Source organism: Oryx dammah, unplaced genomic scaffold (assembly GCF_014754425.2).
Source record: "Oryx dammah isolate SB20612 unplaced genomic scaffold, SCBI_Odam_1.1 HiC_scaffold_10, whole genome shotgun sequence".
Taxonomy (NCBI): Eukaryota; Metazoa; Chordata; class Mammalia; order Artiodactyla; family Bovidae; genus Oryx; species Oryx dammah.
This window is the reverse complement of record NW_024070194.1, coordinates 6,352,431-6,376,718: the sequence shown is the minus strand read 5'-3', so window position 1 is coordinate 6,376,718 and position 24,288 is coordinate 6,352,431. Positions and strand designations below refer to the sequence as shown.

General features: G+C 47.0%; 1 long non-coding RNA gene across 2 annotated transcripts in view; it reads right to left on the bottom strand.

The window, feature by feature from the left end:
• LOC120869110 overlaps nucleotides 1-12,117 on the bottom strand; it is a 16,314-nt gene extending 4,197 nt beyond the window's left edge. The window contains exon 1 of one of the 2 annotated variants that reach the window (XR_005722437.1): nucleotides 12,103-12,117. This is a non-coding gene — a long non-coding RNA (uncharacterized LOC120869110). Of the gene's footprint in view, nucleotides 1-12,098 lie in introns of both variants that reach the window. The other variant, XR_005722436.1, reaches the window with a different exon arrangement.
• Nucleotides 12,118-24,288: the final 12,171 nt, after the last annotated feature.

The following is a 24,288-nucleotide window of genomic DNA, read 5'->3' as shown; positions in this document are numbered from 1 at the left end:
CTGGGGGCGGGCGGCCGGGCGGGGGGCGGAGGCAGCGCGCGGAGGCCGGACGAGGGGCGGGAGGGGGCCGGCCCTCGGGGCTCCGGGACGGCGGGCCCCGCCGCCCAGGGAGCGTCGGCCAAGTGCCACGCCGCGCCGCGGCCGCACAGGCGCTCCGCGCGCGCCCGGCTCCCCCTGGAGACGCGGCGCGGCTACGTCGGAAGCTCGGCTCAACCCGAGCCGCACCACCGGGCTTCTCGGGTGAGAGTCTTCCGCTCGCGGCCCGGCGGAGCCTTGAGGCGCCGAAGCAATGCGGCCGGCTCCCCAGCTCTGCGCCGGGACGCGTGGCGCCCGGCTCCCCGCCCGTCGCGGGCTACGCCACTCCCACCCCGACACACGCGACCCCCGCCGCGCGCAGCACGCGCGCGCGGGGCCGGCTGCCGCTCCGGCTGAGTCAACACCCGACTGGGGAAGCTGGCGGCAGGGCCGCTCGGGAGCCAGCCCGCCTCGCCTCGCCTCGCCGCGCTCACCCCTAGCGGCCCCCGAAAAAGGCGGCCAACCTTGCCCGCTGCCTTTGGGGCGCCCAGCTGGGTGCCCTCGGGCGCTCTCACGACCTTGGGAAGGAAGACGCGCGGCTCGGCTCTCTCCTTCTCTCTCTTACCCCCTCTTCTCTCTTTCCCCTTCCTTCCTGCCTTTTCTTTTTCTCTTTCTTTATAACTTCTGCGCCCCCCACCCCGACCCCCAGAGATGAGCCTGCCCTTTCCAACCTTTCCCAGAGGAAATTATCTGCTCTCGAGGCACTAATCAAGCGACAGCTGCTCTGACCAAGCCCACCCCCCCTATTCCTCCGCACCCCCCACCCACCAATAATGCCTTGGGAAACCCTGCTGCCAGTCTAGGCTGCTCTGTGTGACCTTGATCGTCAGCAAAGTGCTCGACAAATGTCCTCACCTGCCTTACAGGAAGATGCAATGGGAAGATCACCCTGGGGGCTGTTCAGGTTAAAACCCCAGCTCCCACCCTTGCTAATTTCTTTGGGTGACCTTGCCCTGGTTTCCTTGCCTCAAGAGCCTCGATGTTCTCATCTGGACAATGGGAACGACCGTGGTACCTAGCTCATGGGGTTCTGTACAGGGTTATGTGTCATAGGGGCTACTTGGAACAATGCCCCGCAGGTGAAAGTTCTCTGTCCGTGTTTCTTGATTAATATTGTAGGTATGAGCAGCCCTATTAGCCTGGCCCCACTCTCCAAACTGTCCTCACAGTTCCTGACCTGCCCCTCTTCTGGACCCAGAGATTGTCTTGTCTGTGTGTAGACTGGCTGATTCAGGTATCAGTAGTATCCCCCTATTGGCTGTAATCATCCTTTGGGCTGTTCCAAACACCCAGGATTATTCTCCCAGTGGCCTCTGGGTAAATACTGCAGGTGCCTAAGGACACAGGGAGAAAGTATGGTGGCTTATGCCCTCTCTGAGCTGTTTCTTTTTGATCTTGGACAAGGCGATGCTTGATCTGGGCCTTGAATGAGTTACGTTCCCCTGGACAGAGTCAAGGGTATGAGGTAGATGAGCCTGCCAGGTTTGGGGAGTGGAGTCAGTTGTGTCCAAAAGGTGACTAGTTCCCTTGTGTAGGGAACAAGGTATAAGGAAGGTTGAGAAGTGCTTGCAAACGAGACTCTCAACCTTCCTTATACCTTGTTCCCTACATCCTTGGAAAGAGGTCTCTGGAGTGACTGCTGTGTGACCTTCAGCTGGGCACAGCACCTCTCTGATCCTCAATTGCCTTGTCTTTAATCGTTCTACCCCCAAAGAGAGAGCATAGTGGGAATACCCTGGCTTTGGAATGAAACTGACTTGACTTCCCTGGTGGTGTAGACAGTAAAGCATCTGCCTACAGTGCGGGAGACCGGGGTTCAATCCCTGGGTCAGGAAGATCCTCTGAAGAAGGAAATGGCAACCCACTCCAGTATTCTTGCCTGGGAAAATCCCATGGACGGAGATGGGGTAAGGGAAAGGGGAAGGCAATATCTGGAGACATTTCTGGTTGTCACTGGGGAGGGAGTACTGCTGGCAAGCAGTGGGTACATCATGCCTCTGCATGCCCTACAACGTATGGGATGGTCCCTGGTAACTAAGAATTATCTGGCCCCAAATGTCACTTTTCTGAGGTTGAGAAAACATGGCTTTCCAGGTGTGTTTTTCTTCTTTTTCTTACAGTGACTCCCATTTTACAGAACAGGCAACTGAGGTTCAGAGAGGTGAAATGTCTTGACCAAGATCACCTAGTCAGTTAGATCTGGAACTGGGAAACCAATGCAAGTGAAAGTGAAGTTGCTCAGTCGTGTCCGACTCTTTGTGACCCCATGGACTATACAGTCTATGAAATCCTCCAGGCCAGAAAACTGGAGTAGGTAGCCTTTCCCTTCCCCAGGGGATCTTCCCAACCAGGGATCGAATCCAGGTCTCACACATTACAGGCAGATTCCTTACCAGCTGAGCCACAAGGGAAGCCCAAGAATACCGGAGTTGGTAGCTTATCCCTTCCCCAGAGGATCTTCCTGACCCCGGAATCAACCCAGGGTCTCCTGCATTGCAGGCAGGTTCTTTACTACCTGAGCTACCAGGGAAGTACTCCAGAAGTGAAGGCCTTTATTTATTCAGTTCTTGCATTGAGTACTGAATCTACTCGGATGCGTTCAGCTCGCAGAGGAGAAAATGGACTACTGACGGGTTAGGTCATACGGAGTTTACAGTGTCAGTTGCCAGTTGTGTCCAGCTCTTTTCGACCCATAAGACGTTGTTTATTTAACAAGAGGTCCCGAGGAGAGGTTGGCTTCTCAGCCTGGTTCAGGACTTGGTGACTTCATCAAGGACCAAGACACCTGCGACCCTGCAGTCCTCATCATGGTGGCTTTTCTTCCAACGTTTGGAGCCTCACAGTCACAACATGGCTGCTGTATCCACCACATCGCTTGCTAACACCACTCCAAAGCAGGAAAGGAAAGGAGGATAAAGGGCCTCTCTCTTATCAAACTTTCTCCAAAGCCCACAGCAAGCAGGCTCTCCCTTACACCTCATAGGCCAGACTGGGACACGTAACCACCTTTAAATAGTCCTTGACCAAGAGCGAGGTTGTAACCATCAGCTTAAAACAATCCTGCTCCATCTCCTGGGACATGGCTGCCTGAACAGCTTGGGGTTCTGTTATTAAGAGAGAAGCGTCCGGGACTTCCCTGGCAGTGTAATGGTTAAGACTCCACGCTCCCCTTTCAGGGAGCACGGGTTCAATCCCTCTTTGGGGAACTAAGATCCCGCATGGTGCAGCCAAAAAAAAAAAAAACAAAGAGAAAGTGAGGTGTCCGCCACAAGCACCTACGAAGTTCTGCACATGGAAGGGGGTGCTGGGACCACAGAAATCAGCAAGACATAACCATTCAGGCCCTCCTGGAGCTGACCTCATGCCAGCAAGGGGAGCAGACAGTGAGGCATTCGGTAAAGAAAGACAGCAAGTTCCTTCTGTCGTTCATTCAAGTGTTTATTGAAGACCTACTGTGCGCCAGGCTGGGCTACAGCAGTGACTACAGTGGATAAGGTTCCTTCCCTCCTGGTGTTTCCAGATCAGAGCAGGAGGAAGAAAGCAATAACCAGATTAGCAATCCATCAATAAATAAACAAATCAACGGATCCTTTCAACTTTTGCAGAGTTGTTTGGTGGCACCTCCAGGCCTCTGCCTCAGGTCACTGCCTGCCCAGGTCTCGTTACTCAGATAGAGAGCTCGGCACTCGTGTGATCAGTGGGGACTCCCTTAGTCCAGGGCTGGCCGCCTCCCAGCTAAACCTGGCACAGAGCAACTCCCTGAACCGAACGTGACTAAGGAATCACAAGCAAGGGGAGGTTTCCTTTCTCTCTCCCTGTTTCAGCCTGACCTCTCCTCCCTTCTTCCTCATCACTTCCACCCCTCCCATCCAGGATGTTCAGCTAGAAGCCCCTTAGATCCCTGTCTGTCTTCAGGGCAGGTCCTGACATCAGCTGTAGCTGGGAAACATTCACCAAAAGAACGGAAAGAAAGGAGGAAGAAAAAAAATTTCAGTTTAGCAAGAAAAAAAAAGTGACGGTAATAATAGGGGAATTCTCTCCTACAGGGACAACTTTAGAATTTCTGTCAGTGTGTACTTCGCAAATAGTGGGAAATACCATTTTGTTTCTGTTGCATAAGTTTCACGGTCTTGCAGAAGAAGTGAATGCTGCTTGGAACCATTACACAGAGTTCCTTATTCCCTAATGAGATGCTCTCAGATTCTGTGGGCTCAGGATTTGGGCTTCCCTTGTAGATCAGTTGGTAAAGAATGTGCCTTCAGTGCAGGAGACCCGGTTCAGTTCCTGGGTCAGGAAGATCCCCTGGAGAAGGAAATGGCAAACCCACTCCTATATTCTTGCTGGAGAATCCCATAGACAGAGGAACCTGGCGGGCTACCGTCCATGAGGTCACAAGAGTCGGACATGACTGAGTGACTAACAACAATCAACAGGATCTGAAGGCCACGCCTGCTTCCCAAGCTCTGCTTTTAAAAATGATAATAATTAAGAGACAGCAAGGGGTGGATTTTTTCATTTTATTTACCCATTTCTTTCCTTTTGGCTGTGCTGGGTCTTGGTTACTGCACGGGCTTTCCTCTAGTTGTGGCAGCAGGAGCTACTCTTCCTTGTGGTGCATGGCCTTCCGGCTGTGGTGGCTTCTCTCGTTGTGGAGCACAGGCTCTTGCTAGAGCCCGTGGACTTCAGCACTTGCAGCTCCCGGTAGCTCTGGAGCCCTGACTCGGTCGTTATGGCGCATGGGCTTAGTTGCTCCTTGGTGTGTGGGATCTTCCCAGATCAGGGATTGAACCCGTGTCTCCTACCTTGGCAGGCAGACTTTACCACTGAGCTACCAGGGAAGCCCCTGCTACTGCTGCTGCTGCTGCTAAGTCACTTCAGTCGTGTCCGACTCTGTGCAACCCCATAATTGGCAGCCTACCAGGCTCCCCCGTCCCTGGGATTCTCCAGGCAAGAACACTGGAGTGTGTTGCCATTTCCTTCTCCAATGCATGAAAGTGAAAAGTGAAAGTGAAGTCACTCAGTCGTGTCCGACTCTTTGCGACCCCATGGACTGCAGCCCCCCAGGTTCCTCAGTCCATGGGATTTTCTAGGCAAGAGTACTGGAGTGGGGTGCCATTGCCTTCTCTGAGGGAAGCCCCAAGGGGTGGTTTTTTCTCCATCCCAAGTTGAACAAGCCAGGTGAGAATCGCATTATCGGACTGTCCCAAATTGCCAATCATTCCCCAGATTCAAATGAGTTCTCAGTAAGTCAGGCTAGCTGCCCAGAGAATCTTTTCCCATTCCAAGGACCAAGAGCAGCCTTCTGAGATGAGGAGAGAGATGTCTCCACCCTTGGCATTGGACAGAACAGCTGGACACCCCGACCCAAGGCTGCACACGCAGGCCAGAGTTCATTTCTTCAGACCAAAACACAGTTCTCTTCCTGCTACTGTTAGTGGGGCCACCTGCAACTCCCCAAGTCAAAACTTGTCCAAAGAAACCCTTGCTTTTAGAAGCAGGTATCTCCAGAAGGCTCTGGTTCAAGGTCTGATCTGAACATAATAGATATTAGATTGATTCACGGTTCCAGCGCTTTGCCAAGTCATAGTCCTTCTGAAAGCTTTGGAAATATAGCCTGGAGGAAAGAGAGAGGGAAATGCTTAGGACCTTCACTTCCGATCCTAGGTTGGCTGCTGACCTGGTCCTTTCCTTTCTCTCTAGACTTTGGACCTTGTAGCTCTGAGACCATCTGCTTGGGTTCAAATTCCAGCCCCACAACTTCCTATTGTGTAACTGTGCAAGTGATCATCTCTTCCAGCTTTGATGCATCTATCTGTAAAATGAAACCAATAGGAGTTCCTACCTCACAGGGTTGTTTTGCGGATGAAAATACTTAATAACTTGAAAGTGCATGGGATGCTGCTGATACTCGATTGAGTATTAGTTATTATAACTGAGTGAAGCCATGATGCTTGGAGGTGTGGCAGCCATCTTGACACCATGAGGAAGCACATTGTTGATCATTTGAAGATGGCAGAAATGACAGATGGGAAGAACCTAGATCTTTGATGTCACTGAGCTCCTAAATTAACCAACTTTACAGCCATCTGACATCTGCACTTCTTGTATTCAGTTCAGTTCAGTCGCTCAGTCATGTCCGACTCTTTGAGACCCCATGAATCGCAGCACGCCAGGCCTCCCTGTCCATCACCAACTCCCAGAGTTCACTCAGACTCAGGTCCATCAAGTCAGTGATGCCATCCAGCCATCTCATCCTCGGTCGTCCCCTTCTCCTCCTACCCCCAATCCCTCCCAGCATCAGGGTCTTTTCCAGTGAGTCAACTCTTCACATGAGGTGGCCAAAGTACTGGAGCTTCAGCTTTAGCATCATTCCTTCCAAAGAAATCCCAGGGTTGATCTCCTTCAGAGTGGACTGGTTGGATCTCCTTGCAGTCCAAGGGACTCTCAAGAGTCTTCTCCAACACTACAGTTCAAAAGCATCAATTCTTCGGTGCTCAGCCTTCTTCACAGTCCAACTCTCACATCCATACATGACCACAGGAAAAACCATAGCCTTGACTAGATGGACCTTAGTCGGCAAAGGTATGTCTCTGCTTTTGAATATGCTATCTAGGTTGGTCGTAACTTTTCTTCCAAGGAGTAAGCGTCTTTTAATTTCATGGCTGCAATCACCATCTGCAGTGATTTTGGAGCCCCCCAAAATAAAGTCTGACACTGTTTCCACTGTTTCCCCATCTATTTCCCATGAAGTGATGGGACCAGATGGCATGACCTTCATTTTCTGAATGTTGAGCTTTAGGCCAACTTTTTCACTCTCTATTTTCACTTTCATCAAGAGGCCTTTTAGTTCCTCTTCACTTTCTGCCATAAGGGTGGTGTCATCTGCATATCCGAGGTTATTGATACTTCTTGTATTAGGGTCACCTAATTCTTTGAAATAAGTATTTCCCACTTCCAGTTTCTCTCTTAAAAGGCAGATGCCCCAGAGAGGACTGCTATTTGCCGTATGCTTTTCCAATGAAGCAGAGATCTAAGATTCCTAACATGAAGCCTGGATTGGGGGTAAAAGTGAAGAAAAAGATTCAGAAATAGACTGGTGCATAAAAGGTAAATTCTACAACTTAGTCAAGCCCGGAGATTGACCTGGATGGTGTATCTTGAAATTCTGTAGCAAGAGATGCCAGATGGTTTCAGCAGACATACTGGACACACATTTATATGTCTGGGTTTTTTGGGTTTTTTTTGGTTTGTTTCCTGGACTCAATGCTCAAAAAATAGGGCTGCCCAGTCCAAATCCAGACACCTGGCAATCTCAGTGGTAACTTTTACTGAAAACTGATGGTTTCCTCTTTAGCCAGCAGAAACACAAACAGCCGCGCCCTCTCCAAGTGCCATTTATACTGTAGCCTGCCTTCCAGATATGCTGGGCAAATTCCATTCCTGGAACCTCTGCTGAAAGGGAGAAAGTTCTAATACCAACTGTTGCCATTTATTTTTTGAGTCCTCACTATATATCAGGCACTATTTTTTACTATGTCTGTCTGGATACACATATATCCAAATAAATGTGTGGCAGCAGAGACTGGGAACTGGAATTTTGTTCCTTTTTCTGAGCCTCAGTTTGCTCATCTGTTAAATGCAGACATTAAGAATCCTGCTCTGCCAGCTCTACAAGGGAATATGAGGGCACAATGAGATCTTACAGCCCCCAGAAATCTTGAAGAAAAAATAAAAGATCCTTCTACAAAAGAAAGGACTTTCTTCCCCTACCACGCAAATGGAGGTCCTCAGCAATGTGAAATGTACACAGACTCATAGAAAAGAAAAGAGAAGTTGTGGCAGAGAAAGAACTACATACAGCCCCATGCAGCAATGTGTGGATGAAGTTTTAAAACGTAATATGGAGCCAGCAAAGCCAGATATACAAAAGCACGTTACGTATGATTCCATTTACATGGTGCTCAAAAGCATATTAAACCGCAGTACTTTGAGGTATACATTTGGATGGCAAAGCTATAAAGAAAAGAGTGTAACATTTACTGTACGTATCAAGGCAGTGGTTTCCTCCCAGGCCAGGGAGTAGGAGTCTGGGATTTTTGATGAGCCATACTGAGGCATGAGGGGTCTGGCAGTGTCGTATTTCTTACCGTGGGTGATGATTTCACAAAGGCTCACTTTTTAATAAGTTATTATGATTTACATGTATGTCTGCTATATTTTCTCTCTGTGTTCTCCATTGCACCTCTTAAAAATGAACCGAACACCTTAAAAATTGGATACACATCTATGTTCATGCCCTTTGACCTAGTTATTCTCATTCAAGGAATCTGAACCACAGAAATAATCACACAGTCACATAAACTTTGATTCACAGAGATGTTCACTGCAGTGTTACTTATAATAACTCATATTTGAAAAGACCTAAATCCCCACTTGGTTAGATATCATCGCCGACTCAATGGGCATGAACTTGAGCAAACTCCGGGAGGTAGTGGAGGACAGGGAAGCCTGGCGTGCTCCAGTCTGTGGAATTGCAAAGAGTCAGACACAACCTAGTGACTCAACAACAGCAACAACAACAAATTCTCACTTATAGATAAATACTTAAATACATTATAGTATATCCACAATGTGGACAATTATTTAGCCATTTAACAGTCTGCTGTCAAAGCCTATTTAATGAAACAGAAGCATGGTCAAGATACATGGATAAACAGGGAGGAAAAGGATGGAGTAAATTACATATAGACTGTGATCCCAATATTGTCAATATGTCTTATGTATTCATAGCAAAAAAAGACAGGAAAGAAATGTACAAAAATAACAAAAGTAGTTACATGTGGGCAGTGGGATTATGGGTATTCGTTTTCTTCTTTACACTTACATTTCCCAAATTTTCTACAATGGATGTATTGAATATATTACTTTTATTCTGTAATACATTGGTCCCTTTTTTTTTTTAATTTGGACCTCAGATGCACGCAGTTAGTTAACAACACTCTTTAGGCCATGCACACCATCAATGACATCAGAGTATGGCCTCTATTTTATTTTCATTTATTTTTGCCTTCATCACCCATTTCTCCTCCTCCTTCCCCCCTCCCCACCCTCCCATGGACACCCACTTGGGTATATTTAAAGTGTGTTTTCTCTGCCCATCTGCCATACATTTATTTGGATATAAGTGTATCCAGATAGACATAGTAAAAAATATATATATAAAGAGATAAAATGTTTTATGGTTGCTTGTTTATAAGTTAAAGTTAGTTGCTCAGTCGTGTTCAACTCTTTGCGACCCCATGGATTGTAGCCCGCCAGGCTTCTCCGTCCATGGAATTTTCCAGACAAGAATACCAGAGTGGATTGCCATTTCCTTCTCCAGGGGATCTTCCTGACCCAGGGGTTGAACCCAGGTCTTCAACCTTGCAGGCAGACTCTACCATCTGAGTCACCAGGGAAGCCCAAAGGTTGTTTATAAATTTTTACATAAATGTTACAGGGTTACACATCCCATGCTATGTTACTTTTTTCACTCAACCTCTTTTTTTTTCTTTTTTTTTCTTTTTGAGATCATTCCTTGTTGCTGTTTGTAAATATAACTTGTTACTTCCGACTGTTGCTTAGATTCCATTATGTGAATGTATCATGGTGGTAGATTGCTGGCTGTTCCCCAAATACGGTTTCCTCCTCCTCCAGGACACATGGAAGGACTACATTTCCCAGCTTCCCTTGCAGGGAGGCAGAGTCACCTAACAGCCTTAGCCCATAGATGCCAGGACATGCCGTGCGTATCGCCTCCAGTCCTGGCCCTTCGAACCTCTCTCATGCCCTCTCCTCCATGCTCTTTTCCCTTCTAAACTGACTGGGATGATGACCCCAGAGTGACCCCTCAGCCTGGATCTGTACGCCTGCATGGAGAGGAGACAGACCACCCATTGGTAACCTTCACCTTGGAATACCTTATTGAGCAAATAGTGAAATGTCCTTGGGGTCTGAGACTTCACATACTTTATGGTCTGTTTATTATAGCTAATATTAACCCTAACCAGTAAAACTATTGTTCTACCTCTCCATTTCCTAGTGCTAGAAACCATTGCAAACTCTGAAGCCACGTGTCACAGACATCCTCGTGTGTATTTCCATTTGTATCTGTGAGCAAGTATTTTTTAGGTTGTCAATCAGAACTGGAATTGCTGAGTCATCAGGTCTGTATGTCTTTTGCTTACCTTCAACCAAAGAGATGGTAGAAGCATCTGGCTTTAGGGCATAGTGACAGCAGAGGTTTTGGTTTTCAGGTGTCTGAGCTCAGCAGGACCATTCCAGGAGCCACCCACAAAGTGGTTTGGGCACCATTCTTTGGGGTCTGGTTGCCAAGACTGATTTCCTGGGCACCCTTGAGATTCTGTGAGCTCCTTATAACCATTCATAAAATTCTAGCACAGTTTCTCTTGTTTACAGCTGCAAGTCTGTGACCCACACTAAATTAGGAGCTAGCTAACATTTGGGTAAAGGGCCAGTTAGTAAATATGTTAGGCTATCAGGGTTGTACAGTCTGTGTCACAACTATATGATTCTGCCACTAGAGTGCTAAGGGCAGCGAGAGACAATATGTAAATGAATGAGTGTGGATGTGTTCCAATAAAGCTTTATTTATACAAACAGTAACCTGCAGGCTGCAGTTTGCCAATCCTTGGGCTAGACTTAAAAAAAAAAATAGATCTCACCTTTCTCTAAATCTCTATGTAGACATTTATATCGTGTTTCCTGGTCCTGGCTCTTTGGGGTTTTGTTTGTTTGTTTAATATTTTTTTTATTTAGCTGCGCCAGGTCTCAGTTGGGGCACATGGGATCTTTACTCTCATCATGCAGCATCTTCTCGGTGCAGCATGTGGGATCTCACTGCAGCACCCAGGACCGAACCCCAGCCCCTGCCCTGGGAGCGTGGAGTCTTAGCCACTGGATCATCTAGGAAGTCTTTTTTGTTTTCCCTTGAAATGGCCTTGGCTCCTTGGTAAGCGCCTCTCTTCAATCCCTTTTGGGGTCCCACATAGAGTCTAACACATCGCCTTGCTTACAGTGGACTGATGGTATGAATAAAGGAGTGAATGCATGAAAAAACGTTGGTTTTTCATGGTTGGATGACGTTGGTTTCGAGGTGGTCCTAATGAAGAGCCCAGGCAAAGGCCCATCAGAACAGCAGCCAAGTGAAGACCACCTGTAGGACCGAAGTGCTGTACCAGCAGCATACAGTCCTGCTGCATTGAGCCCACCCTCTGCCCCCCAAACCCCACACCCACCCAGCCAGACTTCATCCCACATCCCTAGTAGGCACCAGGTTAGGGGCCCAGTTTGCAAATTTCAGAAGCTAATGAAGAACAGTGGCAACTGTGGGGGACTCAGTTCTCCAAAGCAAATTGTGTTCCAGTGACTAATCCATCTTTCACTCTCGATATTTTTACTCATGCCGGCAGAAATGTGTATGAGTCACAGTTCCTGTTGGAGAATTTTTTTTTTAATGCATTATTGTGTGTGTATCTCCAGCCTGCAGACCTGCAAGATCTTGGTGCTGTTGGCAGGGGGCTGATGATTTCGGCAGCAACAACAAAAGCTGTCAAGTCACCCTAACCAGGACTCCTTATCCCCACTGTCATCAGCATCCAACAAATACAAAAATTAAAAAACAGAAAAAAACAATTGATTCAACATCCAACTGAAGATGTGACCCGTGGAGTACTGAGGTGGCCACAGACTTACACATTCTCCTGCCAATACCTTTCCCTTCTTTTAAGACCCTGCTGAGTTTGGGATTGACAGGTATTAATACACATTGCTATATTAAAAATGGATAACCAACATGGTCCTGCTGTATAGCACAGGAAAACCTGCTCAGTGGTATGTGGCAGCCTGGACTGGGGAGAATGGATACATGTGTATGTATGGCTAAGGCCCTTTGCTGTCCACCTGCAACTCTCACAAAATTGTTAATCGGCTATACTCCAATATAAAATAAAAAGCTTTAAAACACACACACACACACACACCAGGCCACAGCATCCCTTCCTTTCAGAAAGCTTTCTTGATTAATTTGATCTCAATGACCTTTTCCAAGCTCTAAAACCACTATGATTTGTGACTCAAATCTCCCCATCTTCTGATCACATTTTTGTCCTGCAGTGGATTCCTCCAGCCTTCAATGCAGAAAATTCCTGTTCTACTCCTTTCAACCAGCGTGTAGCATTCTTTCTGAAGTGTGAAGTCACTTCCACGTGGGTGTACTCTCTCTCTCTCCAGCCTGGTGGGGTGGACACAGCTGATTTGGAAATCATAAAAAGATGAAGTCAGATTTCCACTCAGCTCCTCACTGGCTGTGTGACTTCACCTCTTGAAGCCTCATTTTCCACATCTATGTACGGGGATGATGTGGATAATCATGATAGCAGAATAAATATTGCTATTTCCTGAGCCACTAGACTATGTGTTCAATACAAAGAAGAGTTTTTATTTGTTTTGCTCACTGCTGTATCTCCAGGGTCTATAACAGAGCCAGGAACTGTATAGGTACTCAACAAACATGTATTGAATAAATTAATAAATGGTTTCCCATACTTGCCTATACTATCCTCCCAGGAAGATCCACGGTCAACCTTGAGTCTCTCCTTCCATATCCATAACTCTCATCTCCCAAATCCCCTAGTTACTGTATTATTTAAGGTTTCTTAAGATGCAAGGGGCAGAAATCCAACTCAAAAAACAGTTCAAGCAAAACGGAACATATTGGCTCATGTAAGTAAAAAGTCTGCAGTAGCTTCAGGAACAGCTGGATCTAGGGGCTAAAAGAAACAGACTGTTTCCCGGAATTGCAGCTTGAAAGGCCGTCTGATTAGAATTGGGTCCTATGGCCAATCACTGACTCTCAACAGCCAGGTCTGGGTCACGTGTCTTCTTCCACTACAGAGGCTAGGAGAGTGGGTCCTACTTGAACCTGACTGACTGAAAGCGTGGAGGGAATGTTTCCAAAGATCAAGCAGGGCCCTAGCACTAGGAAGAACAGAGGCAAAAACAAAGGACGAGTGAGACTTCTCCTGCCTCCAGTGTCAGCCTCCATTCCACCCTCTATCATTCTCTCAGGTTAACCTCCATAAAGGGCAGCCATGACCCAGTTATTCCCTGGCTCAGGCACCTCTAGTGGCTCCCTGCTGCTGACGGATGTAATTATGACTTGCTCAGCTTCACATGGAAAGACCTCTGTAATATGATACCAGTCTGAGGAATCAGTAAGGAAGCTATTTTAAGAATCCAGAAAAGCAGTGGTAAAGCATGGAGTTGGGTAGCAGCAGGGGGGAATGCAGGTATAAATTCCAGAAACATCCATCATTCCACTGCTCTCATCAAAGCCAGCAATTTGGACCTCCAAGTCCAACCCTAGTGGCTATTTCTCCATCCTGATTTTACTCGATAACTCAGTAGCTCTCAGCACAGTGACATCTCCCTCCTTTTTAAAACATTTTCTTAGCAGTAAATGCGAGGTGCTCTGCCCACTTTCCCCTCCCTTCCCCATTCTCTTGCACTGCCACGTCCTACTGGCTTTCTCTAGTAATAAGACTGTATGCTCAGACCTCACCTTCTGAAGACTGACGATACCATTTTTGTAGAGAATAACCATCTCCCTTTCTCCCTATCAAAACTCCAAGTTTGGCCACCTCTGAAGACAATGAACCCCTTCCCACCTACAACAGGTAAATCTTAAGGGTGCTGCTGCTGCTGCTAAGTCGCTTCAGTCGTGTCCGACTCTATGCGACCCCATAGACAGCAGCCCACCAGGCTCCCTCATCCCTGGGATTCTCCAGGCAAGAACACTGGAGTGGGTTGCCATTTCCTTCTCCAATGCATGAAACTGAAAAGTAAAAGTGAAGTCGCTCAGTCGTGTCCGACTCTTAGAGACCCCATGGACTGCAGCCCACCAGGCTCCTCAGTCGATGGGATTTTCCAGGCAAGAATACTAGAATGGGGTGCCATTGCCTTCTCCGAAATCTTAAGGAGTTTTAAGGAATCTTAATCAATCATGAGGAACAGATATATGACACATCAGCCAATAAGACTTGATACAATAAGACTAAGTGCTGCAAGTTTTCTTCTCTCTTAAAACAGGACTCAGGAAAAAAAAAAAAGAAAAAAGCATCTCTCTGTCCTTCTGATCTGTGGATGTTGCATGAAGACACCATGTCTGGAGCTCTGGCAGCTATATTGGGCCCATGAGGAGAGACTGTGCCATCACAGTGGATGGAAAGGACCTGGACCCTTAATACTGCTGTTAAGCCACTGAATTAACCAACCCTGAGACTGCCCTACATAAGGTCACGTTGTTTAAACCACCTTGAGTTGGGTCTCATTCAGTTGTAGAAAAAAGTGTAGGTCACTCCAGACCCATATGTGAGGTGTTTAAGGAACATCTTTCCAAGCAATCCTACAGGCACCTCAAAAATATGTCCCACTTGAACCAATTATCTGCCATAGTCCCCAAAAACCTTATCCACTCTCCCCTAGATGGATGGCTTCTCCATCAATAGTCTCTCTCAGGAGACTCTAAATCCTAGAGACCTTTTCTCATTTCTGCAGTCATTCCTTTAATCAAATCATATGCACTGAGCATCTACTGTGTACTAATCATTATGCTAAATGTAGGGGGGAAAACAGTGAATAAGACAAAGTTTCACCTCTTGACATTTATATTCTAGTCTGGGGAGAGCATAGCCCGTAATAGCTAAGAAATAAACAAGGCATTTTCATAGAGAAATACAAGAAGGCGTGTACCCAGATAGGGTGATGTGGGGAAACTCTCTGAAGGAAGTAATGGTTAAGCTGAGATCTGAATGCTGAGCCAGAACCAACTCTATAAAGTGTGAAAATAGCTTCCTAGGCAGAAAAAATGCAAGTGCAAAGTCCCCAAGGTTGAACCACACTTGGAACATTCCGGGACAGCAAGGAGGCTGGTGAGGTGGGAACAATGATGAAAAGAGTAGTCGGCAATGAAGTCAGATTAGTAATGTGGAGACAGTCCATGCGTGGATTTTATGCTAAGCACAGTGGGCACCCTGGGGAGGGATTTAAGCAAGGGCATTTAAATCCATGACCTGATTCTGATTCAGGTTTTTAAATGGCCACACTGTTGGATGGAGAATAGCATGCAGTAATAAAAAATAATAACGATAAAAGATCATCACCAATCCTTTTATAATACCTACTGCATACCAGCCACTGTTCTAAGCAAATTCCGTATATTAATTCATTACCTCCTCATAACAATGGGAATGGTTATGATGTCATTTTACAGATGAAGAAACTGAGGCAAAGAGAGGTAAGGTGACTTGCCCAGGGTCACACAGTGAGTAAATTAGAGGAGCCTGGATTGCATGAAACAGGGAGCCTAGCTAGAGGCTATGGTGTGTATGGTGAGTGGGGGTTGCCTAGCTTGAAAAAGGATGGATCAAGACTATAATGTCAAGATAAGAAGGAAAGAACTTTCTGGTGGTGTGTGCAGTATCCTGTCTGTACCTTCTGATTCCCTTCTCCAGCAGGACTTTTCAGCAGCTGCCACAGCAAGACAGGTCACCGGCTCCCCGAGTCCTCCCTGCCCACTTTATGGATGGAGGTCTCTACCCCATCCCAATCCCTCTTATCCTGCAGCGCGGGCATCCTGTACATCTCACTTGACCACCTCCCCACAGCGCGCCGCTGCTGCTGCAACCGACTCAGCCTCAGTCTTGCCCTGCCCCTCCACAGCTTTGCCTGGATCCAAAGATAAAAAGCCGCCAAAAAACCGGAGAGGAGCACTTTGTAGACGCTCCCTGGGCCTCAGCAAAGCTTTTATGGTGTTGCGGGAAGCAGAAAACAATGCCAGTGGCCCAGTGGCTCCTCGGCCAAAGACTGCAAACAAACTTGGTCCCAGTCCCGCCGCAGGCCTGAGCTCCCCGGAGGCCAGAGGAGCAGAAGGGGAGCAAGATCTGAGGTTGGCCCTGCTGTCTCGGCCTCTACCCACCCATGCATCTCAAGGAAACCAGAACGGGGGAGAGAGAAAGCAGGCCAGAGGTGACCAGCATGACCTTTCAAGCAAGGCAGGAGTTTCTACAGCGTGTCTGGGAATCCCCTAAGTATCTGTTCCTGGCCCCAAGGGAATAGAAGGTCAACCTCTCGGTTCCTCCTCAGCCCGGGATGGGTTCAGCGTGGGGTAAAAGTGTGAAAAGCTAGGGACCTACCCATGCCTGGGACCTGCTCTGGGACTTTCTTTAAAAAAATGAAATGCACAGAGCCTGGGCAAAGGACCCACCTGGTGCAAAGCACAGCACTAGGCTCTGGGGATTCAAAAAAAAGGAAAGCACTCTGTCCTCCAAGGGCACGGTGGAAAGATGAGTTGTGCAGAGGCAGAGGTTTGAAGGGAACATCAAGGATAAGGGGGCGTTTTTCAGCCACTCTTTTAGAGGCAGATAGGATCCCCCACATGCTCAGCACTATTACAAGTTTCTTGACTAACAAATCTATGGCTCTGAATTATTTTCGCTTATTCACAACAATCTTTGAATATTGCTGCTTTCCAGTTACTCTTTGTTGAAAACAAAAGGACGGAAAATTTTCCTGTTCTCACCCTCCTCTCTCTTCCCTTCCTTCTTCTTAGAAAACATACCCCCTTAAAATGACTAAACAAAATATGCACAAAAGAGGCATATGTTCTTTTTTTTATGTAAATGCATAGGCCATGTCCTTTTCTTTACTCTTTTTTCTGATCACTAAAGGATTATATGTATATTGCTGGAACTTTGGAAAATCCCTGATGTGCATATGATGGCAATGAAAATCACCTATATTTTTACCATTTAGAAATAAACACTCAACACGTCAGAATATTCCTCTCCAGGCTTTGGTGGTTATTCTATTACGAATATTAATGTGAAATTTGTTACAGTGAAGTGCACAGATTAAAGTGAGTGATTCAATGAATTTTCACAAATCCCTACACCAGGTACACCTCCCAGTCAAGATCTAGAACATTCCTGTCATTCCAGAAAGTTCCCTCGGGTCCCCTTCCTGTCAACCCACAACCCCCAAGGCAACCATCCTTTTGATTCCTATCACCATAGATTAGTTTTGCCTCTCATATAATTGGAATCACATGGTACGTGCCTTTTTTTGCCTGGCTTCTTTCAGTCCATATAATGCTTTTAGATGTGTTCACATATCAATAGCTTGCTCCTTTTGATTGCAGAATAATGTTCTAGTGTACGGACGTACAGTGTGTTGGTCTAGCCTCCCCGTGATGGTCTTCTGTCTTGTCTCTGCTTTGAGGCTGTTACGTATAAAGCCACTCTAAGCGCTGGTGCACACACCTCTGTGTGGACATAGGTTTTCATTTCTTTTAAGCTAACATTTAGGAGGGAAATTGCTGAGTCACACGCTTTACTTTTATTAGAAATTGCCAATAGCTTTCCTAAGTGGTTGTACCGTTTTATATTTCTACCAGCATGGCATGTAAGTCCCAGTTGCTAACTATTACTCATTTCTCGTTACACAGATGATACATGGGTACATTCTTCTGCAAAGCTAAAGCACTTTTGGAGGACCACTAGGCACCTGCCGTTCCCCACAGAATCGCGCTGTCGGCAGTTTGGGGTGCTTCCTTGCAGACTTTTTCCTGTGCATTTATATACATAAATAAATACACCTAGAAAACACAAGGATTATTTTGTGGTGAATCTTTTTACAAAAATGGGAAACCTTCTCCTATTACACATTTGTTCATTTACCACACCCAACACAAACTTGTCCCCAGCCTCCCTGCTCCGCCTAGGTAGGATGTTAGCTCAACTATGGTAAGCTATTTGTTTCTTTCCCTGCTGTATTCTCAGTGCCTTGAGCAGTGTCAGGCAGAGAGCTGGTGCTCCAGAAACATCTATGGAATGCCAGGATCGTATCAGCATTGTTCTGGAACTCCCTTTTTTCCCCCTCTGTAAGTCATAGGTTTTTCTAAGTCAACACTTAAATTCTATTTCCTTCCTTAACCTGCCACATATATGCTGTGATAGGAATATGCAAATTTTCTTTTTCATTCCCCTATGGATGGACTGTTAGGTTGCTTCCGAGTTTTCATTACTAGAAAACTTTGCTGTCTTCAACATCCTGGGCTTGCCCCACCTGGCACAGTATTACTCTAGAACAGTAGCTCAGAAGGAAACAGCGGGGTCCGAGTGAGTGCCTTGTCGTTGCTCAGTTGCTAAGTTGTGTCCGACTTTTTGCAACCCCGGTAGACTATAGCACGCCAGGTTCCTCTGTCCTCTACTGTCTCCCAGAGTTTGCTCAAATTCATGTCCATTGAGTCAGTGATACTCTCTAACCAACTACCCTCTGCTACCCCCTTCTCCTTTTGCCTCCAACCTTTCCAAGCATCGGGGTCTTTTCCAATGAGTTGGCTCATCGCATCAGGTAGACAAAATATTAGAGCTTCAGCTTCAGCATCAGTCCTCCCGATGAATATTCAGAGTTAATTTCCTTTAGGACTGACTTGTTTGATCTCCTTGCTGTCCAAGGGACTCAAGAATCTTCTCCAGCACCACAATTTGAAAGCATCAATTCTTCAGTGCTCAGCCCTCTTTATGGTCCAACTCTCACATCCATACATGACTGCTGGAAAAGCCATAGCTTTGACTATATGGACCTTTCTTGGCAAAGCGATGTCTCTGCTTTTTAATAAGCTGTCTAGGTTTGTCATAGCTTTCCTTCCAAGGAGCAAGCATCTCTTAAGAGTCTATGGAGTGTAAATTTTAGTGAAATTGGCCAAAGGGGCAGGATCTCTCCCACCAGATATTCTGAGATCAATACCTTGTCCACTTGGGAAATGAGATGGGGGAATTAACAGTAAATAGAATTTCTTTTATTTGGGAAATTAGGGGTGGTGGAGAGAAGGTATTGATAGCTGCAGAGTTGTAGTAGAATCCGATTATAGAATCATCCGATTATGTTTCTATGCCCTGGAGTCAGACACCCTGGGTTCAAATTATAGCTCTGCCACCAACAAGTTGTACGGCCTCAAGCAAGTTACTCAACCTCTCTGTGCCTCAATTTCCAATCTGAAAAATGGGAATAACAATCATAGCCACCTCCAAGAGTTGTTATGAGAATCAACACATATCTAAAGTGCTTAGAGGAGGGATGGACACTTGTTAAATACTCAGTACGCGTCCTCCACTGTTCGTATTTAATAACCAACTCAAGTTTATACTTAAAAGGACACCTGCAGGTCACTTCAGTCAGCGCTTTCACCTTCCTGGCCTGTGGTGGTGGTGGTGGTTTAGTCGCCAAGCCATGTCCAACTCTTGCAACCCCATGGACTGTCGCCTGCCAGGCTCCTCTGCCTGTGGAATTCTCCAGGCAAGAATACTGGAGTGGGTTGCCATTTCCTTCTCCAGGGTATCTTCCCAACCCAGGGATCAAACCCAGGTCTCCTGCATTGCAGGCAGATTCTTTACCGACTGAGCTATGAGCGAAGCCCCTTCCTGGCCTGTAGGCATTGGTTATTCCATCCACTGACTTAGGACATTTATTCTAGAGGAAGAAGAGGCGGGGGAGGGGGGTCACAGGGGGAGGGGACCCAGGGAGGAGCAGCTTTACAGGAACCGGAGGAATTTCCAGAAGCAACGGCTGTTTGTTCAGTGGCAACAAAAGCCCCTGAACAGAGGTGCGTTCAGGGAAGACACAGCAGTAGCCGTCACAGCCGGGCAACCAGGGAAACTTGGCAGTGACCTCTGGGGGTGGGGACGCTAGAGCAGAGCCAGCGTCAGAGGGCCAGGGTCTGTGCCCGGGGCGGGGGAAGGATTTGGTCCGGAGCAGCAGTGCCCTTCAGAGAAATCGGGCCAGACAGGGCTGTATCTGGAAGGGGAGAAACATGTACTGAGTTTTCAGGGTAGAAGATCTGAGCAGGTTTAAGGGGAAAAAATTATTTCCGGAGTCCTGACTGCAGGGTCTGAGAAGAACAGACCTCTCAGGGCTGGTATGTTCAGGGTCTGACCCTCTCAGAAAGTTCCTGCTCTGGTTAGATGTTCCACCAATGTCTACTGAACAGATAACTATGGGGAGGGAAAAACGTGCCCCAACCACCCACCCACCCCCACATTCACTAAGCTCATCATGAAACATAAAAAGAAAAAGTACAGTCCCCACCCCTGATTAAGGGTGGATCCCAATCTAGTTTGGAAAAGGACATAGGAACATGAGAAACGTAAAATCATAACGAAAGATTCAAAACATGGGAGGTAGACCTGATATAGAAGAAAGACTGCAAGCTAGCCGCCTACACAAGGCTTTAGTGGCCCGGCGGGAGATATTTTCAGTTTTGACTTGGTTGCCATCAATTACATCTAGAAAGTTTTCACAGGAAGATCTAAATTTCTTACACCCCGCATCCTGAACATCAGCAAATTCTATAGCTTCACCTTCAAAATGCAAATCTCCAGAGGCCAGTGACTTCTCTCCACCTCCATTCCCCCATGTCCTATCCATTCTCCACAGACAGCCAGAGGGATACAGTGAAGGCCTAGGTCTGGTCCTCTCTCTCCTCTGCTTAGAACCTTCCATGGCTCCCACCTACTCAGACCTAAAGCTGAAGTCCTCCCAGTGGCCGTAAAGTCCCGCATGGTCTTGCCCGTGACCTCTCTGCCCTCAACGACTTTGACTCTGCCCCTCATTCCCTCTGCTCCAGCTACACAGCTTACCTCTCACTGTTCTGTGACGTTCCAGCCTGGTGCCTCTTTAGGACTTTGTATTGTTCCTCTCTCTACCTGGGAGGGCAGCTCTTCTCCTGGGATGGGAGGGTACCATACGGCTCCTTCTGGGACTCTTTCCAGCCTTTGCTCAATCTCAGAGGTTCCCCTGACACCCGCCTGAAAGTCCACGTTCCCTCAACACTTCTGCCCCCGCCCTGTGTTACGTTTCTCCACCGCACTTGCCACCATCAAACCTGCTATTTCATTCACATCGGGCCTCCGTGAGTTTGCAAGTAGTGTCTTCTGGCTATTTCGCCCTCCATGGATTCTCCGGTGCCCAGAACCATCCCAGCACATAGTAACGTGCGCAATGTGTGCGTTCCCAGCTTCTCTTAACAATCAGAATAATTTGGCAACAATGGGTTAGATAGGGAGGTGCTATCTACACTACTTCTTCTTCTTCTTTTTTTTTAAATATTTATTTATGTATTAGTTCCCTGACCAGGGATCCAACCCACGCCCCCTGCAGGGGACGTGCAGAGTTCTAACGCCCGGACCACCAGGGAATTCCCAAGAAGCGGCACTTTGAGCCCTGCTTTTCTACTCAGTCTTCTCCTCCCTGTCCATGCACCTGCTGCCCTCCTTGCTTGGAACACCCTTCTCCCACTGGCCTGGCAAGCTGCTCCTCACCTACCAAATCAGGGGTGGACGAAATCCAGCCACCAGCTGAATCCAGCCCACTGGCTGTTTTCGGGCTGCCTGTGAGCTAAGAATGGTTTTTACAGTTTTAAATGGCTGGAGGGAAGAAAGAAGACTACTTCGTGACATGTGAAAATTACATGAAATTCACATTTCACAGTCCCTAAATAAACTTGTATTGGCGCCCCGCCACGCCCAGCCGTTTACCTGTCATCTGGGCCTGCTTTTGTGCTGCAACAGACAGAACAACAGAACGGCAGAGACAGTGTGGTCTGCAAAGCCTAAAATATTTTATCTGGTCCTTTACAGGAAACGTTTGCCAACCCTGTTCTAAATCCCTTCTTGAGATGAACAAAAACCAAAAACCACCAACGTCTTTCTCAGCCTTACCTCCTCTCTGAAAACCTCCTTTGTTCCTGGGGACTTCCTATGGCCCCGGGAACCGAGTCACATCCCTGGACAGCCCGCACTCGCTGGCCACCACTTGCTTGCTCTGTGTTTGTCCCCTCCGTCCTTGAGGACTGGGACCTGCAGGCTGAAGTCCCCCAGCACTGAACACGTTGCCTGGTGGTCAGTAAGTACTGGCTAAGCTTTTCTGAGGACTCAGGGCCACCCCTTCTGTACTCTGGGCTCAGTTTTGCCACGTGTATAGTGGGAGCCTTGATTCCTAAGGTTTTCAGCACTGTGGAGAAAGCCTGAGTCCTTGCCAGGTTATATGAGACTATTTGCGAAAACAGATTTTTTTAAAAAAAAAATACTTATTTTTATTTATTTTGCTGTACTGGGTCTTTGTTGTGGCATGTGGGATCTAGTTCTTTGACCAGGAACTGAACCCGGGCCCTCTGCATTGGGAGTGCAAACCCTTAGCCACTGAACCACCAAGGAGGTCCCCACATTCCTTTTGTCTAAAGACTTGTTTAATGTGCACCATTTTTAAAGGTTTTTGGCGGGGGTGCGTTGCACTGGGTCTTCGTGGTTGTGCGCAGTCTTTCTCTAGTTGTGGCGAGCAGGGGCTTCTCTCTAGCAGTTGAAGTTTGTGGGTTTCTCATTGCAGCGGGTTTTCATGTTTCAGAGCACAGGCTCTAGCAGCAAGAGTTTCAGTAGGTGCAATTCCCAGGCTCTAGAGCGCATGCACAGAAGTTGTGACACAGGGGCTTTAGTTGGTCGACAGCACATGGAATCTTCCTGGACCAGGGATCAAACCTTTGTCCCCTGCATTGGCAGGCAGATTCTTATCCACTGGACTGCCATGGAAGTCCAAAACAGATTCTTTTTATTTTTATTTCTGTGAAAAAGTGCATTGCAAGAGTGCCAAAGGTCACAGACTCATGGACTGTGGACCCGACTTCAGCCCAAATTTGTCTGGCTTGGCGTGCATGCTTTCTAATTTTTTTTGTTACTTCGATGTCAGTAAAAACCAGACCTACTATAAACTGGCACACTTTAGTCACGAGCACTATCCATCCAGCTCTTGTAGGCATTTGAGTTGGCTGTCACTGGATGGAGAGTTAAAAGATCCTTCTGGTCAGAATGTCCAAGAGCCCTAAAGAAGTCTCTAGAGTCAAAGGTTGGGCATGTAATTAGGCCAGTTTTCCCAAACCTGGAAAGATGTGAATCACCCAGACAGTGTACACAGTGCAGATTCCAGGCTCACACCAGACCCATGGAATCCTACTCCCCATATTTTACACTGCTGGATATGGATTTTTTTATTCTCCTCCAGATGCTTATGCATTACAGGTGAGAAGAATTATGTATCAAATCAAACTCTGCAGATGTCAGTTTTTCTGTACCTGTCAAACTTACAAATTTACCTATGTCTTGACCCAGCGATTTCACTTTGGGACTCTGTCTTTCCAACCAGTGCTTCTTAAACTTTAATATGCATACAAATCCCCTGGGCATCTTTTAAAGACTCAGATCCTGATCCAGCAGGTCCAGGGTGGGGTCTGTGATGCAGTTCTAACCAAGCTCTCAGTTGATGCCCAGCTACTAGCCCTGGAACAATTTAAGAAGCAAGGGTCTGCATCTCCCCACATACATACCCAGTGATGGAGATGCAAAGGCTCTCCTTGTTGCCTAGTCTGTCATTGAAAGTATTGGAAATATTCTGAATCTCCATCCACCGTGAAGTGTGAAATGTTAGTTACTTGGTCGTGTCTGACTCTTTTTGATCCCATGGACTGTAGCCTGTCAAGCTCCTCTGTCCAGGGACTTCTCCAGGCAAGAATACTGGAGTGGGTAGCCATTCCTTTCTCCAGGGGATCTTCCCGACCCAGGGATCGAACCAAGGTCTCCTGCACTCCAGGCAGATTCTTTACCATCTGAGCCACGAGAGAAGCCCTTGCATCAACAGGGGACCAGTCAAAGAGGTGCATCCCTACAACAGAATATTACACCGCCTTGAAAAATATCAAGGCAGCTCTTTATGAAATGGCATGGAATTGTTTCCAGGAAGGATTATTAAACAAACAAGAACAAATTAAGGAGCAGAACAGTGAGTAGAATGTGTACATTTTGTGTATAAAGTGTTGTGTTGGAATATTCATATTCATGTGGACTTGTAGAAGCTCAGAATAGCCTGGCAGAAGAAACTGATAACCAAATGCCTCTGGAGAGAGGAACTGAGTGGATGGATGTCGGGAGAGAAAGGGTGACATTTTCCTGTACCATCTGAATTTTGAACTATGTGAATATAATACTTTTTCCAAAACATAAAATTTAAACTATAATGATGCCCAAATAAAAAAGAATCACTATGTGCTTC